General features: G+C 41.0%; 1 pseudogene; it reads left to right on the top strand.

The window, feature by feature from the left end:
• The first annotated feature begins 235 nt into the window (after positions 1–235).
• LOC103085891 (centrosomal protein of 78 kDa-like) overlaps positions 236–15,771 on the top strand; it is a 31,173-nt pseudogene continuing 15,637 nt past the window's right edge.

Here is a 15,771-nt window from a genome sequence, read left to right as displayed (position 1 = left end):
CGACTGTCCGGACAGTTTGTGTAAGCTTCTATACTTGTATAAATCCTTTGCTAATCTTTCTACTCGGTGTTGGTGATTCTCGGGTGTCCTTGGTTGGGACATGTGTCGCATTTACCGGGGAACTCGACTCCAGGCGTGTGGCTCCCGGACCGCAACAGGGCGAGCACCGGGCGTGAGGGTGTGGAGCTGTCCTGCCGCAGGTCACAGTCTTTGCCTGTTGGAAGGGAGGGCTGCGATGGGGCTGTGCCGACGGAAGTGGAGGATGGAGCCGCCCACAGTCCCCGTTTGCCAGGCAGAGCTTCATCGCGGACCCTGTTCTCAGCAGCCGTGCACAGCAGGGACACCCAGGCCTGGCGAGTCTGCACCCCACCCAGGGCCGCTGGGTTCCTGTGCGGCAGCCCCGGCATCTCCTGCTGAGAAACCCCGGAGACGATGCTCCTTTCCCCGAGCGCACTGCCCCGCTGCAGAGCCCAAGGGAGCTGGGGGCTTCACCCCAAACCTGAGGAAGGCACACCTGGCGGCCGGGACACAAGCAGGGGTTCCACCTTCCCCGCAGGAGCAGATGCCACAGAGGGTCTATCTTTTGGAAATAAATTTAGACTAACAGGTTTTACACACAGAATCTTAGAGCTGGGAAAAGTCCTTTGTGTCATTCATGTAGCTTCGTAAGATTTTTTTTTAATGAGAGGATGGATTTCCTTGAGCAAGAGTGAATTTCCAGGAATGGGTCCCTGATTACCAAGGACGGTTTTCGGGAAGAAAGATGAATCTATTCTGTGAACGCCTTATAGAACTTATTCTATATTGTAGTTCTCTCTGGAAACACATGTACCGTTGATCTTTGTAGCAGCCCTTAACATCCTCAAGAGAAGCTCTCATTTCCCTATTAGTACTTGTTATAGACTGAATATTTGGGTCCCCCCAGCATTCACATGCTGACACCCTACCTCCAATATGATGGTATTAGAAGGTGGGTCTTTTGGGATTTGATGAGCTCATCGGGATGGAGCCCTCATGATAAGATTCTTATCCTTGCGAGAGTCATGAGAGAGCTGGCTTTTTCTCTCTGCTCTCTGCCCTGTGAGGACGCAATGAGAAGTGGACAGTCTGCAACCCGGAAGAGAGTCCTCACCAGAAGGCGATGATCCCGGCACCTAGATCTGACTTCCAGCCTCCAGGACTGAGAAATACATTTTTGTTGTTTACAAGCCCCCACCCCACCCCGTTTATGGTACTTTGTGACAGCAGCCCAGACTGACTTAGCACTCTTTTCTTCAAGTACATCAAAGAATTTGTGGAGCCCATCCATTTTATGATACAATTTCCCAAATAACCAATATTCTCTCTATACACTGATTTGTCAACTTTTTTATTTATCAAAATTGTTATTAAAAAAAGCTTCCATATTTTTTCCTAATAAATTGTTTCCAATCCAAGTTGTCACTGTAATGGTTCTATGATATTAGTAATTTGAGCCCTAATACCCTGCTTAAAATAATCATCCATTTGTCTTATGAATAAGTTCAGGGTTCAAATGCAAAAGTTTTAAAGGGATATACTGTGTAAAACATCTATGTCATCCCTCTAAAGGAAAGAAGGAGGGAATAAAGGAAGGAGGGAAGAAGGAAGGAAGGAAGGAAAGAAAAAACATTGAATTTGCCCTCAGTTTAGCTGCCACTTCCTAAGGGAAGCCCTTTCCAACTCCAGACCCCCAGGTATCACAAATAAGCTCTCATGGGACACTGTCCATACTGTTGCACATCATGTTTCCTGAAAAGCTGCTTCTGAGACAAGGACAGACTTTCAGGAAGTTTCTTGGGGTGTGTTTTTTGGGATAAACATAGAATTACCGTATGACTCAGCAATTCCACTCCTAAATCATAGAAAACAAACACTCAAATCTACGTACACACGTTTATAGCAGCACTATTCACAATAGAAAAATCATGGAAATAACCCAAATGTCCATCATTGGATGAATGAATAAACAAATTGTGGTATATACATACAGTGGAATAGTAATTCAGTCATAAAAAGGAATAGAGCCATTAAATATCAGTTACACGGCCAAAAACATTTTTTTAAGGAATGCAATACTAATACATATTACAGTGTGGATGCCTCTCACAAACATCATGCTAAGTTGAAGATGCCAGACACAAAGGTCATACACTGTATGATTCCATTTATCTGAAATATCCAGAATAAGTAAATCCATAGAGAAAGAAAGCAGATTGCTGGTCTCCAGGGCCTGGTAGAGAGAGCAAAGTAGTATCTTCTCAATGGGTCCAGAGTTTCCTTTTGGGGTGATAAAAATGTCTGGGGGGAAAAAATTTTAATTGGAAAATGACTGATTAAAAACAAGTCTGTGGGGTATTTCTTGGTACTGCCTTTCCCAGTTTTGACAGTAAATGGTCAAGTACAGCAGCCATGGTTTGAGAAAGAAATGATGACCAGGGCTCAGAACACTCACTCGGGGTCGAGCGTGAGGGTCACCCCACGAAGTAAGCCATCCATTTTAGCAGAGATATTATCCAAGGATGAGGGGAATTGAGAATGGATAGCACAGGAGGGAGACAATGACTATCAGTTGTGGCCTTGAAGCCACCCACAGTAACAGACGCTATAGTTCGACCCATTGACCCTCCTTTCACTAGTAGTTCATCTCAACTCACCCTCTCCCCTAAAAACGATCCATGGGAACTATGAAAGAGTTGTTTCCAGAACTTATGCAAAGACGTTGATCCAAGTAAAGGCAACAAAAGCAAAAATAAACAAGTGGGGCTACATCCAACTAAAAAGCACAACAAAGGAAACCAACAACAAAATGAAAAGGCAACCTACCGAATGGGAGAAAATTTTTCAAATCATATATCCTATAAGGGGTTAGAATTCAAATGATATGAAGAACTCATACAAAAAAAATAGAAAAAATATCCAACTAAAAAATGGGCAGAGGATCTGAATAGACATTTTTACAAAGAAGATACAGAGATGGCCAGCAGATAGTTAAAAAGGCAACTAAAATCACTAATCAGCAGAGAAATCAAACCACAAAGAGATGTCACCTCATTCCTGTTGGAATGGCTAATATCAAAAAGACGGGAACGTGCTGGCTTCGGCAGCACATATACTAAAATTGGAACGACACAGAGAAGATTAGCACGGCCCCTGCCCAAGGATGACACGCAAATTCGTGCAGCCGCATAGCACAGGGAGATCAGCTTGGTGGTTTGTGACCACCTAGAGGGGTGGGATAGGGAGGGTGGGAGGGTGGGAAACTCAAGAGGGAAGAGATATGGGAACATATGTATATGTATAACTGATTCACTTTGTTATAAAGCAGAAACTAACACACCATTGTAAAGCAATTATATTCCAATAAAGATGTTAAAAAAAAAAAAGACACTGTTGGTAGGAATGTAAATTGTTGCAGCCAGTATGGAAAACAGTATGGAGGTCCTCAAAAAATTAAAAATAGAACTATCATATGATCCAGCAATTCCACTACTTGGTATTTGTATGAAGGAAACAGAAACTCTTAATTCAAAATGAAATCTGTACCCCCATATGCATTGCAGCATTATTTACAGTAGCCAACACTTGGAAACCCCTGTGTTCATCGATGGATAAATGGATAAAGGACATTTGGCATATATATATGCCAAATTATATATATATATATATATATATGCCAAATTTTATATATATACATATATATATATATATATATATAAAATTCAGCCATGAGAAAGAAGCAAATCCTGCCATTTGTGACAACATGAATGGACCATGAGGGTGTTATGCTAGGTAAAATATGTCAGACAGAGAAAGAAAAATCCTGTATGATCTCACTTTATATGGAATTTTTAAAAAAGCTCATAGAGGCAGGGGGAGGAGGGTGGGTGAAATGGGTAAAGGTGGTCAATATGTACAAACTGCCAGTGATAAAATAAATAAGTCCTGGGGATGTGACTATAGTTAATAATACCATATTGCATATTTAAAATTTGCTAAGAGAGTAGATCTTAAAAGTCCTCATCACAAGAAAAATGGATTTCTACCATGTATGGTAATGGACGTTAATTAGACATACTGGGGTGATCATTTTTTAAATTGAACTATAGTTGATTTACAGTATTATATTGTAATAACAATATATTAGAACACAGTGATTCAATATTTTTATAGATTATACTCCATTTAAAGTTATTATAAAACACTGGCTAACCTTATAGCTTATTTATTTTATGCATAGTAGTTTGTGCCTCTTCATCCCCTCCCCTCCCCCTATCTTGCCCCTCCCCTCTTCCCTCTACTCACTGGTAACCACTGCTTTGATGTCTACATCTGTGCGTTCATTTCCTTTCTGTTACATTTATTGTTTATTTTTTAGATTCCACATGCGAGTGATAACATACCATATTTGTCTTTCCCTGTTTGACTTATTTCACTAAGCATAATAGTGTTGCAGCAAAAATAGAAATGAAGTTTTTCCTCTCCTGAAAATAAGGAAAGTAAAGGGGACAGTGAACAGGCTAGAGAAGACACATAAACTGGCCTGAAAGGGTTAATCGATCCTAGTTTTATTTAAACTGTTACTAATCTATAGTGTCTGTAACTGGATGTATGTTTCACAAAGCTAAATTACATCCTGTTCCTATCACTCCCTAGCTGTCAATGTAAATTACATCCTGCATCTGGTGCTTAAGCTCCCTGCACTGTCTTGTAGCAAATCACCTTGTGTAGCTGTTTGCATTTCAGGAAGCAGATGGCAGGCAGATAACGCAGAGGCAAATGAACTCAATTACCGGTCCGCCTGACCCAGTAATGCCGGTTTTGAAATAATGCAAGCAGAAGAATGCAGGACCTTTACCACTTTGATCCTTATTACCACTCCCTGGACTGCGATGGCCGCCCGAGGGGCCGGGAGGCCAGCCGGGTCTTCCAGGCATGTGTGGGCATCGTGTCTGCAGCCAGCGTCCCCGAGGCCACGCTCGGCCCCTCATCACTGAGTGAAGCTGCAGCGCGACAGCGCGGCCGACTTTTTTCTGGCGCTGTGAGGACCTGTGCGTATTGCAGGATTTGATGCCTCTGCCCGCCGTGGGCGCCTCCCTGCAGGAGGGCCTGCTGGACTTCAACACCCACCGCCTGCGCGGGGTGGACTGGGCGCCGCCCCTGAGCACCCTGTGCTCCCGATCTGTATCCAGAGCTTCTTCCAGCCATGGCCTGGCGAGATGGGTTTCTACTTTCCACTTCCAGGGGCTCTCGAGTTGGCGCTGCAAAGCGGAGTTTTAGATGGCACAAGGTGGAGGGTGGGCACTAGAACCGGTGCCTAGTGCCCGGGTGTGTGTGCACTAGATGGGGCGTGCGGTCTAGGACTCCTGCCGGCTCGGTGACCGCGGCCGAGTGCCTTAAGGCTTCTAGGTCTCAGTGTTCTCATCTGTAGCATGGGCTTAACAGGACTCACTCTCTGTGGCGGTTACAAGGTCACACTCTGTTAATGCTTATAGACTCTACAATGTAGAACACTTAGCACAGTTTGGAGCATCGTTCATTGTTCCACAGATGTTACCTGGTCTGTTGAATGACTGGTACATGCCAAAACGATTAGGAAATTGATATATCCCAGCTTCATTTCCTTTTCATTCAAACAGGGCTCAGGAAAAAAAAAATTATTTTTTCAATAATATCCTATAGTGGAAAGAGCACCGGTGTGAAGGCAGCTTAGGGTTTGAATTCCAGGGCTTATGCTCTCTGTGGCCTGGGCAGGTTTCTTTTGCACTACAATCCCCACACTTGTAAAATGACATTAAAAACCACCCTTTCTGTGGGTTCTTAGAATTAATTAAGCAGGTTATGTGTGTAAAGTATGCTGGCACTTGAATGAGTTGTCAGAACCAAGGGCTGCTGGAGACGATGCTTCTGCCCTAGGTAATCTCCCCTTCTACTGGTGGCAAGTAAACACAAGCACAGTAGTCAGTGCTCTGGAAGAAGTGAGTTCTGGTGTTACAGAGCACAGAATCTCTTTTTTCTTTAATTTAATTTTTATTTTATATTGGAATATAGTTGATTTACAATATTGTGTTCGTTTCAGGTGTACAGCAAAGTGATTCAGTTAGGAATAGACAGCGAATCATCCCAAATTGAGGAGGCGGACTTCTAGAGCAAGATCTATGATTTTTTCCCCTTTTCCTCTTTTTGTGAATGTGTATGTGTATGCTTCTGTGTGAGATCTTGTCTGTATAGGTTTGCTTCCACCATTTGTCCCAGCGTTCTATCCGACCTTTTTTTTTTTTAATTTTTTTCTTAATAATTAATTTTAATTTAAAGAACTCTATTATACTTTACCTTCTTTCTATCTTTCCTTCCTTCCTTCCCTTTTTGAGACAACGAATCGTCCCAAATTGAGGAGGTGGACTTGGAGAGCAAGTTTTATGATTTTTTCCACTTTACCTCTTTTTGTGAGGGTATATGTGTATGCTTCTATGTAAGATTTTGTCTCTATAACTTTGCTTCCACCATTTGTCCTAAGGTTCTATCCTTCCCTTTTTTTTTTCCTCTAAATAATTATTTTTTTAATTCAATAACTTTATTATACTTTATTTTATTTTACTGTATCTTCTTTCTTTCTGTATTTTTTCCTTCCTTCCCTCATTCCTTCCTTCCTTCCCTCCTCCCTCCCTCCCTCCTTTCTTTCCTTCTTGCCTTCTTCCTTTCTTTTCTTCTTTCTTTCTTTCTTCCTTCCCTCCTTCCTTCCTTCCCTCCTCTCTTTCTTTCTTTCTTTCTTTCTTTCCTATTTCCTCCTACTTATACTAATTCTCTCTACTTTCTCTCCCTTTTATTCTGAGCCGAGTGGATGAAAGGCTCTTGCTGCTCCAGCCAGGAGTCAGGACTCTGCCTCTGAGGTGGGAGAGCCAACTTCAGAACACTCGTCAAGAAGAGACCTCCCAGCCCCACATAATATCAAACGGCGAAAATCTCCCAGAGATCTCCATCTCAACACCAGCACCCAGCTTCGCTCAACGACCAGCAAGCTACAGTGCTGGACAACCTATGCCAACCATATAGCAAAACAGGAACACAACCCCACCCACTAGCAGAGAGGCTGCCTAAAATCATAATAAGTCCACAGACACCCCAAAACACACCACCAGACGTGGACCTGCCCACTAGAGAGACAAGATCTAGCCTCATACACCACAACACAGCCACTAGTCCCCTCCACCAGGAAGCCTACACAACGCACTGAACCAACCTTAGCCACTGGAGACAGACATCAAAAACAACGGGAGCTACGAACTTGCAGCCTGCAAAAAGGTGAACCCAATCACAGTAAGATAAGCAAAATGAGAAGACAGAAAAACACACAGCAGATGAAGGAGCAGGATAAAAACCCACCAGACCTAACAAATGAAGAGGAAATAGGCAGTCTACCTGAAAAAGAGTTCAGAATAATGATAGTAAAGATGATCCAAAATCTTGGAAATAGAATGGACAAAATGCAAGAAGCAGTTAACAAGGACCTAGAAGAAATAAAGATGAAACAGACAATGATGAACAACACAATAAATGAAATGAAAAATACTCTAGATGGGATCAATAGCAGAATAAATGAGGCAGAAGAACGGATAAGTGACCTGGAAGATAAAATAGTGGAAATAACTACTGCAGAGCAGAATAAAGAAAAAAGAATGAAAAGAACTGAGGACAGTCTCAGAGACCTCTGGGACAACATTAAACGCACCAACATTCGAATTATAGGGGTTCCAGAAGAAGAAGAGAAAAAGAAAGGGACTGAGAAAATATTTGAAGAGATTATAGTTGAAAACTTCCCTAATATGGGAAAGGAAATCGTTAATCAAGTCCAGGAAGCACAGAGAGTCCCATACAGGATAAATTCAAGGAGAAATACGCCAAGACACATATTAATCAAACTGTCAAAAACTAAATACAAAGAAAGCATATTAAAAGCAGCAAGGGAAAAACAACAAATAACACACAAGGGAATCCCCATAAGGTTAACAGCTGATCTCTCAGCAGAAACTCTACAAGCCAGAAGGGAGTGGCAGGACATACTGAAAGTGATGAAGGAGAAAAACCTGCAACCAAGATTACTCTACCCAGCAAGGATCTCATTCAGATTTGATGGAGAAATTAAAACCTTTACAGACAAGCAAAAGCTGAGAGAGTTCAGCACCACCAAACCAGCTTTACAACAAATGCTAAAGGAACTTCTCTAGACAAAAACACAAGAGAAGGAAAAGTCCTATAATAACGAACCCAAAACAATTTAGAAAATGGGAATAGGAACATACATATCGATAATTACCTTAAATGTAAATGGACTAAATGCTCCCACCAAAAGACACAGATTGGCTGAATGGATACAAAAACAAGACCCATATATATGCTGTCTACAAGAGACCCACTTCAGACCTAGAGACACATACAGACTGAAAGTAAGGGGATGGAAAAAGATATTCCATGCAAATGGAAACCAAAAGAAAGCTGGAGTAGCAATTCTCATATCAGACAAAATAGACTTTAAAATAAGGACTATCAGAAGAGACAAAGAAGGACACTACATAATGATTAAGGGATCGATCCAAGAAGAAGATATAACAATTGTAAATATTTATGCACCCAACATAGGAGCACCTCAATACATAAGGCAAAAACTAGCAGCCATAAAAGGGGAAATCGACAGTAACACATTCATAGTAGGGGACTTCAACACCCCACTTTCACCAATGGACAGATCATCCAAAATGAAAATAAATAAGGAAACACAAGCTTTAAATGATACATTAAACAGGATGGACTTAATTGATATTTATAGGACACTCCATCCAAAAACAACAGAATACACATTTTTCTCAAGTGCTCATGGAACATTCTCCAGGATAGATCATATCTTGGGTCACAAATCAAGCCTTGGTAAATTTAAGAAAATTGAAATTATATCAAGTATCTTTTCCGACCACAACGCCATGAGATTAGATATCAATTATAGGAAAAGAGCAGTAAAAAATACAAACACATGGAGGCTAAACAATACACTACTTAGTAACGAAGTGATCACTGAAGAAATCAAAGAGGAAATTAAAAAATACCTAGAAACAAATGACAATGGAGATACAACGACCCAAAACCTATGGGATGCAGCAAAAGCAGTTCTAAGAGGGAAGTTTATAGCAATACAAGCCCACCTTAAGAAGCAGGAAACATCTCGAATAAACAACCTAACCTTGCACCTCAAGCAATTAGAGAAAGAAGAACAAAAAAACCCCAGAGTTAGCAGAAGGAAAGAAATCATAAAAATCAGATCAGAAATAAATGAAAAAGAAATGAAGGAAACAATAGCAAAGATCAATAAAACTAAAAGCTGGTTCTTTGAGAAGATTAACAAAATTGATAAACCATTAGCCAGACTCATCAAGAAAATAAGGGAGAAGACTCAAATCAATAGAATCAGAAATGAAAAAGGAGAAGTAACAACTGACACTGCAGAAATACAAAAAATCATGAGGGATTACTACAAGCAACTCTATGCCAATAAAATGGACAATCTGGAAGAAATGGACAAATTCTTAGAAATGCACAAACTGCCAAGACTGAATCAGGAAGAAATAGAAAATATGAACAGACCAATCACAAACACTGAAATTGAAACTGTGATTAAAAATCTTCCAACAAACAAAAGCCCAGGACCAGATGGCTTCACAGGCGAATTCTATCAAACATTTAGAGAAGAGCTAACACCTATTCTTCTCAAACTCTTCCAAAATATAGCAGAGGGAGGAACACTCCCAAACTCATTCTACGAGGCCACCATCACCTTGATACCAAAACCAGACAAGGATGTCACAAAGAAAGAAAACTACAGGCCAATATCACTGATGAACATAGATGCAAAAATCCTCAACAAAATACTAGCAAACAGAATCCAACAGCACATTAAAAGGATCATACACCATGATCAAGTGGGGTTTATTCCAGGAATGCAAGGATTCTTCAATATACGCAAATCTATCAATGTGATTAACCATATTAACAAATTGAAGGAGAAAAACCATATGATCATCTCAATAGATGCAGAGAAAGCTTTTGACAAAATTCAACACCCATTTATGATAAAAACCCTGCAGAAAGTAGGTGTAGAGGGAACTTTCCTCAATATAATAAAGGCCGTATATGACAAGCCCACAGCCAACATCATCCTCAATGGCGAAAAACTGAAAGCATTTCCACTAAGGTCAGGAACAAGACAAGGTTGCCCACTCTCACCACTCTTATTCAACATAGTTTTGGAAGTTTTAGCCACAGCAATCAGAGAAGAAAAGGAAATAAAAGGAATCCAAATCGGAAAAGAAGAAGTAAAGCTGTCACTGTTTGCAGATGACATGATACTCTACATAGAGAATCCTAAAGATGCTACCAGAAAACTACTAGAGCTAATCAATGAATTTGGTAAAGTAGCAGGATACAAAATTAATGCACAGAAATCTCTGGCATTCCTATATACTAATGATGAAAAATCTGAAAGTGAAATCAAGAAAACACTCCCATTTACCATTGCAACAAAAAGAATAAAATATCTAGGAATAAACCTACCTAAGGAGACAAAAGACCTGTATGCAGAAAATTATAAGACACTGATGAAAGAAATTAAAGATGATACAAACAGATGGAGAGATATACCATGTTCTTGGATTGGAAGAATCAACATTGTGAAAATGACTCTACTTCCCAAAGCAATCTATAGATTCAATGCAATCCCTATCAAACTACCACTGGCATTTTTCACAGAACTAGAACAAAAAATTTCACAATTTGTATGGAAACACAAAAGACCCCGAATAGCCAAAGCAATCTTGAGAACAAAAAATGGAGCTGGAGGAATCAGGCTGCCTGACTTCAGACTATACTACAAAGCTACAGTAATCAAGACAGTATGGTACTGGCACAAAAACAGAAAGATAGATCAATGGAATAGGATAGAAAGCCCAGAGATAAACCCATGCACATATGGTCACCTTATCTTTGATAAAGGTGGCAGGAATATACAGTGGAGAAAGGACAGCCTCTTCAATAAGTGGTGCTGGGAAAATTGGATAGGTACATGTAAAAGTATGAGATTAGATCACTCCCTAACACCATACACAAAAATAAGCTCAAAATGGATTAAAGACCTAAATGTAAGGCCAGAAACTATCAAACTCTTAGAGGAAAACATAGGCAGAACACTCTATGACATAAATCACAGCAAGATCCTTCTTGACCCATCTCCTAGAGTAATGGAGATAAAAACAAAAATAAACAAATGGGACCTAATGAAACTTCAAAGCTTTTGCACAGCAAAGGAAACCATAAACAAGACCAAAAGACAGCCCTCAGAATGGGAGAAAATATTTGCAAATGAATCAACTGACAAAGGATTAATCTCTAAAATTTACAGGCAGCTCATGCAGCTCAATAACAAAAAAATAAACAACCCAATCCAAAAATGGGCAGAAGACCTAAATAGACATTTCTCCAAAGAAGATATACAGACTGCCAACAAACACATGAAAGAATGCTCAACATCATTAATCATTAGAGAAATGCAAATCAAAACTACAATGAGATATCATCTCACACCAGTCAGAATGGCCATCATCAAAAAATCTAGAAACAATAAATGCTGGAGAGGGTGTGGAGAAAAGGGAACACTCTTGCACTGCTGGTGGGAATGTGAATTGGTTCAGCCACTATGGAGAACAGTATGGAGGTTCCTTAAAAAACTACAAATAGAACTACCATATGACCCAGCAATCCCACTACTAGGTATATACCCTGAGGAAACCAGAATTCAGAAAGAGTCATGTACCAAAATGTTCATTGCAGCTCTATTTACAATAGCCCGGAGATGGAAACAACCTAAGTGCCCGTCGTCGGATGAATGGATAAAGAAGATGTGGCACATATATACAATGGAATATTACTCAGCCATAAAAAGAAACGAAATTGAGCTATTTGTAATGAGGTGGATAGATCTAGAGTCTGTCATACAGAGTGAAGTAAGTCAGAAAGAGAAGGACAAATACCGTATGCTAACACATATATATGGAATTTAAGAAAAAAAAATGTTATGAAGAACCTAGGGGTAAAACAGGAATAAAGACAGAGACCTACTGGAGAACAGACTTGAGGATATGGGGAGGGGGAAGGGTGAGGTGTGTTAGGGCGAGAGAGAGACATGGACATATATATACTAACAAACGTAAGGTAGATAGCCAGTGGGAAGCAGCCGCATGGCACAGGGAAACCTGCTCGGTTCTTTGTGGCTGTCTGGAGGGGTGGGATAGGGAGGGTGGGAGGGAGGGAGACAAAGAGGGAAGAGATATGGGAACATATATATATGTATAACTGACTCACTCTGTTATAAAGCAGAAACTAACACACCATTGTAAAGCAATTATACCCCAATAAAGATGTTAAAAAAAAAAAAAAAAAAAAGTGATTCAGTTATACGTATATCCATTCCTTTTCAGATTCTTTTCCCGTACAGTTTGTTACAGGATACGGAGTAGAGTTCCCTGTGCTATGCAGTAGGTCCTTGTTGATGATCTATTTTATATATAGTCGTGTGTATATGTTAATCCCAAACTCCTAATGTATCCCTCCCCGCCATCTTTCCCCTTTCAGAGTGCAGAATCTTGGAAGGGAAAGTTCAGGGTAGGCTCCTTGGAGGAGGTGTCATCCTTTCTAAGGATATGTAGAAGCTCCTGGGGTGGCAGGAAGGAGCAGTGTGTGTCAAAGTTTGAGAAATATAAAAAAATATGGCAAAACTCAGGTACAGGACTGGAACTCAGGGTTTGGGAAAGCAATGAGAGTTGATACTGGAAAGCTAGTGGGGCCCCACATAAAGAAAGGGGCCTTGTTTGTCATGTCAGAAGTTTCAATGTTTATCCTGAAGGCTGTGGGAAACACCAAAGAACAGTGAAATGGAATTCTGGTTTAGAGGCTCGCTGGGACCTCCATGTGTAAGGCAGTTCATTGGGTGCAGCATGAATTGTAATCTAAGGATCCCACTTAAGTTATAAAAGGGTGAACTGGATTTTTCAGATCCGAGAGAGAATGGGTGGGACCTGCTGACCAGTTAGAAAAGGGAGGGCAGCAAGCGTGGGTGACAGTTTACAGCTGCATCTTTTTGTGAGATAGAGAGCACAGTAGGAAGGTGGGGGTGGGGAGAGGATCTTACTTCATATTCAGTGCTTTAGAGGGGCCTGGTAGACAGGTCTGGGCCCAAGATACAGATCTGGGCTTTTTGGAAGGACAGGTGTTTGAAGGCATGGGAGATACTTAGGTTACCCACAAGAAGATCCAAAGAATCATAGGTCTGAGGGCTTTTTAAGTGGGTATATTGAGGATGCTTATAAGCTGAAAGAAAGTAGCCAGCAGAGAAAGGGTGTTAAGATCTAGGAGAGGAAATGATTGTTCATTTGTTTTCAAAAAGCTGAATACTTATCGTGTGCCTGGCCCTTTTCTAGGATCTGGGGTTCACACCATGTGTTATCTCTTCTGCAAGGACAGTTCAACTCATCCCCTGGTGAAGAGAAATCAGATTATTCTTTCCATCCCATTCAGGTGTAGGAACTGTTCCGTACCTCTGAAGGGACTTTACTTAAGCAGAGTAATAAGTTAGAAATCAAAAGAAATTAGAGCTGGAAGGGACCTTAAAGGCCACTGTACTTAATTTTGCCACATATTTTACATTGAATGTAACAAACATTTATTGTTGAGCCCATTCTCTTCAGAGTTCCTTCACTGAACTTCCTTTATGTCTTGCATCCAGTGGGGCTAACTTGTAGATTTTGGCCTCCTCCTAAATTTGCTTCTTCATCCACATTGCATTTTGCCTGGACTATGGCAGAAGCTCCTGGGTGGTTTTGCGGCCCCTGGACTCAGTTCCTCTAAGTTCATCTGCCTACTGGGGTTGAGTGATCTTCTAACATGAAAAGATACGCCTAAAATAATGCTGCTAATGGCTTGCCCACACAGAGTTAGTGCATACTAGCCGCCCAGCGTGTGCTCTGCCCAGAGGCGTGTAGTCTGAACTGTGCTGGGCCAAGCCTCATGGGGCTCTTTGGCCCTGAGGAAGGGGAGCTTTTTGTGATCACTCCCTTTATCTAATTGGTCCTTCAGCAGCGGGGTGCCTTTTTCTAATCAGCGGAGGCACCCTTACTCAGCCAGTGGTAGCCCCGGGCCTCATCACGTGTGGGATACAAGCCATGCTTTCTCCCAGGCTTGATTCGACCAACATGTCTATTTTCTGTCCCTTCTCACACTTGGACCCCTGGCCTTTAGTCATCCCCACCTGCAGTATTTACAGTGCCCAGCAGGAGTCAGGCTTGACTGTCTTTGCACAGATGCTCCCTCTGCAGTTAATGCACCTCCTCCTCCAACTCTGCATAGCCTCATCTTTCTGGATTGTACTTCAGGCTTATCATGAAGCCGACACTTAGACATAACTTTTTGCCTCCATAGGAACCTCTGTGCATAAAGGTTATGGTTATCTCATGTGATTGAAATTTTGAGTTTATACATGTCCCTCTTTAATGAGGCTTTAAGGGAAGGAGTCGTTTCTAATCCTTAGCACAGAGCAGATGCTTTTTTTTCTTTTTAGATGCTTTTTAACGGTGATAAAATGTGTGGTTTAAATCACTCATTTTACAATAATTTTGCTTTAGGTTCTGACAGAAATAGTTTCCAAAATTTGTGTTTCTGCAATAAGAAATAAAGATGTGACCTTCCAGTTGTGTAAAGCTCTTAGATGCTGTGTAAGTGCTTCGGGTGTGCTAAGGAACCTGGAGCTAAGTGGGCTAGTTGTGAGAGAGAGAGAGATGTAACTATGTCAACAAAGGTAAGACTTCATTGTGTCCTGCCAACCTTTGATAGCTGCTTTTGGGGCTAACTAAACCAATAAAAGTTTAAACTGTTCCTCCCCATTAAAGGGGTTGCATATTTGGCCACTTGGGTGCACCTGTGTCTTGCAAATTGTCCAGTTGGAGATGGAGGTTTAGAAAGTGACTTTCAGTCTTGTTTAAGTCTCTTCCCATCGGACTGGTCTCGTGATTTCCTACACACCATGTCTGTCTACATTTTCCTGTCTACCTTTTCTTGGTGTTGTTCATGTGTGGATTGTCTCCTGTACCTGCTCAAACCTTGGTCCATTCTCATTTGTACCATGGAAGTTTGTCATGCTGGATACTGTGAGAATTCATCTTACTTAAGTTTGTGTTAAGCCACAAACCACATGTTTTGTATATTTTCTCTTTTTTGTGTTTGTTTATATTTTTATTGTTTCTCTTCAAGAAATATTCTGTGAAGGAAAATAGCAAGATGTAAAGAGCAAAAAAGTCATCATGATCTTTAAATTGTTAGAACATGTATCTGCAATCATAATTATAATGCACTGTGGTATGTGTTCAAATAAGAAATATATGTAATGTCCCGTAGGAGCAGCAAATTCAGTGGTGTTGGTGAGGGTGTGTCATGGAAGTAAACTCAAAGCAGGTGACTCTTGATGGGGGTCCTGAAACATTAGTGTGCGTTCCCTGTGTCCAGTAGTGGTCTGGAGGGGTCAGGAAGCCTGCCTCTAATTTGAGGAAACAGAGGGTTTGAGGTTCTCTCTCTTCTATTGCTCTAGTATACTGCATAGCAGCTAATAAAATACTGGGTTTATAGTTGACATTTACATCGCTGATTGATCATCAGATTGGCATG

Source organism: Lipotes vexillifer, unplaced genomic scaffold (genome assembly GCF_000442215.2).
Source record: "Lipotes vexillifer unplaced genomic scaffold, Lipotes_vexillifer_v1.1 scaffold1183, whole genome shotgun sequence".
Taxonomy (NCBI): Eukaryota; Metazoa; Chordata; class Mammalia; order Artiodactyla; family Lipotidae; genus Lipotes; species Lipotes vexillifer.
This window is presented reverse-complemented; position numbering and strand designations above follow the sequence as displayed.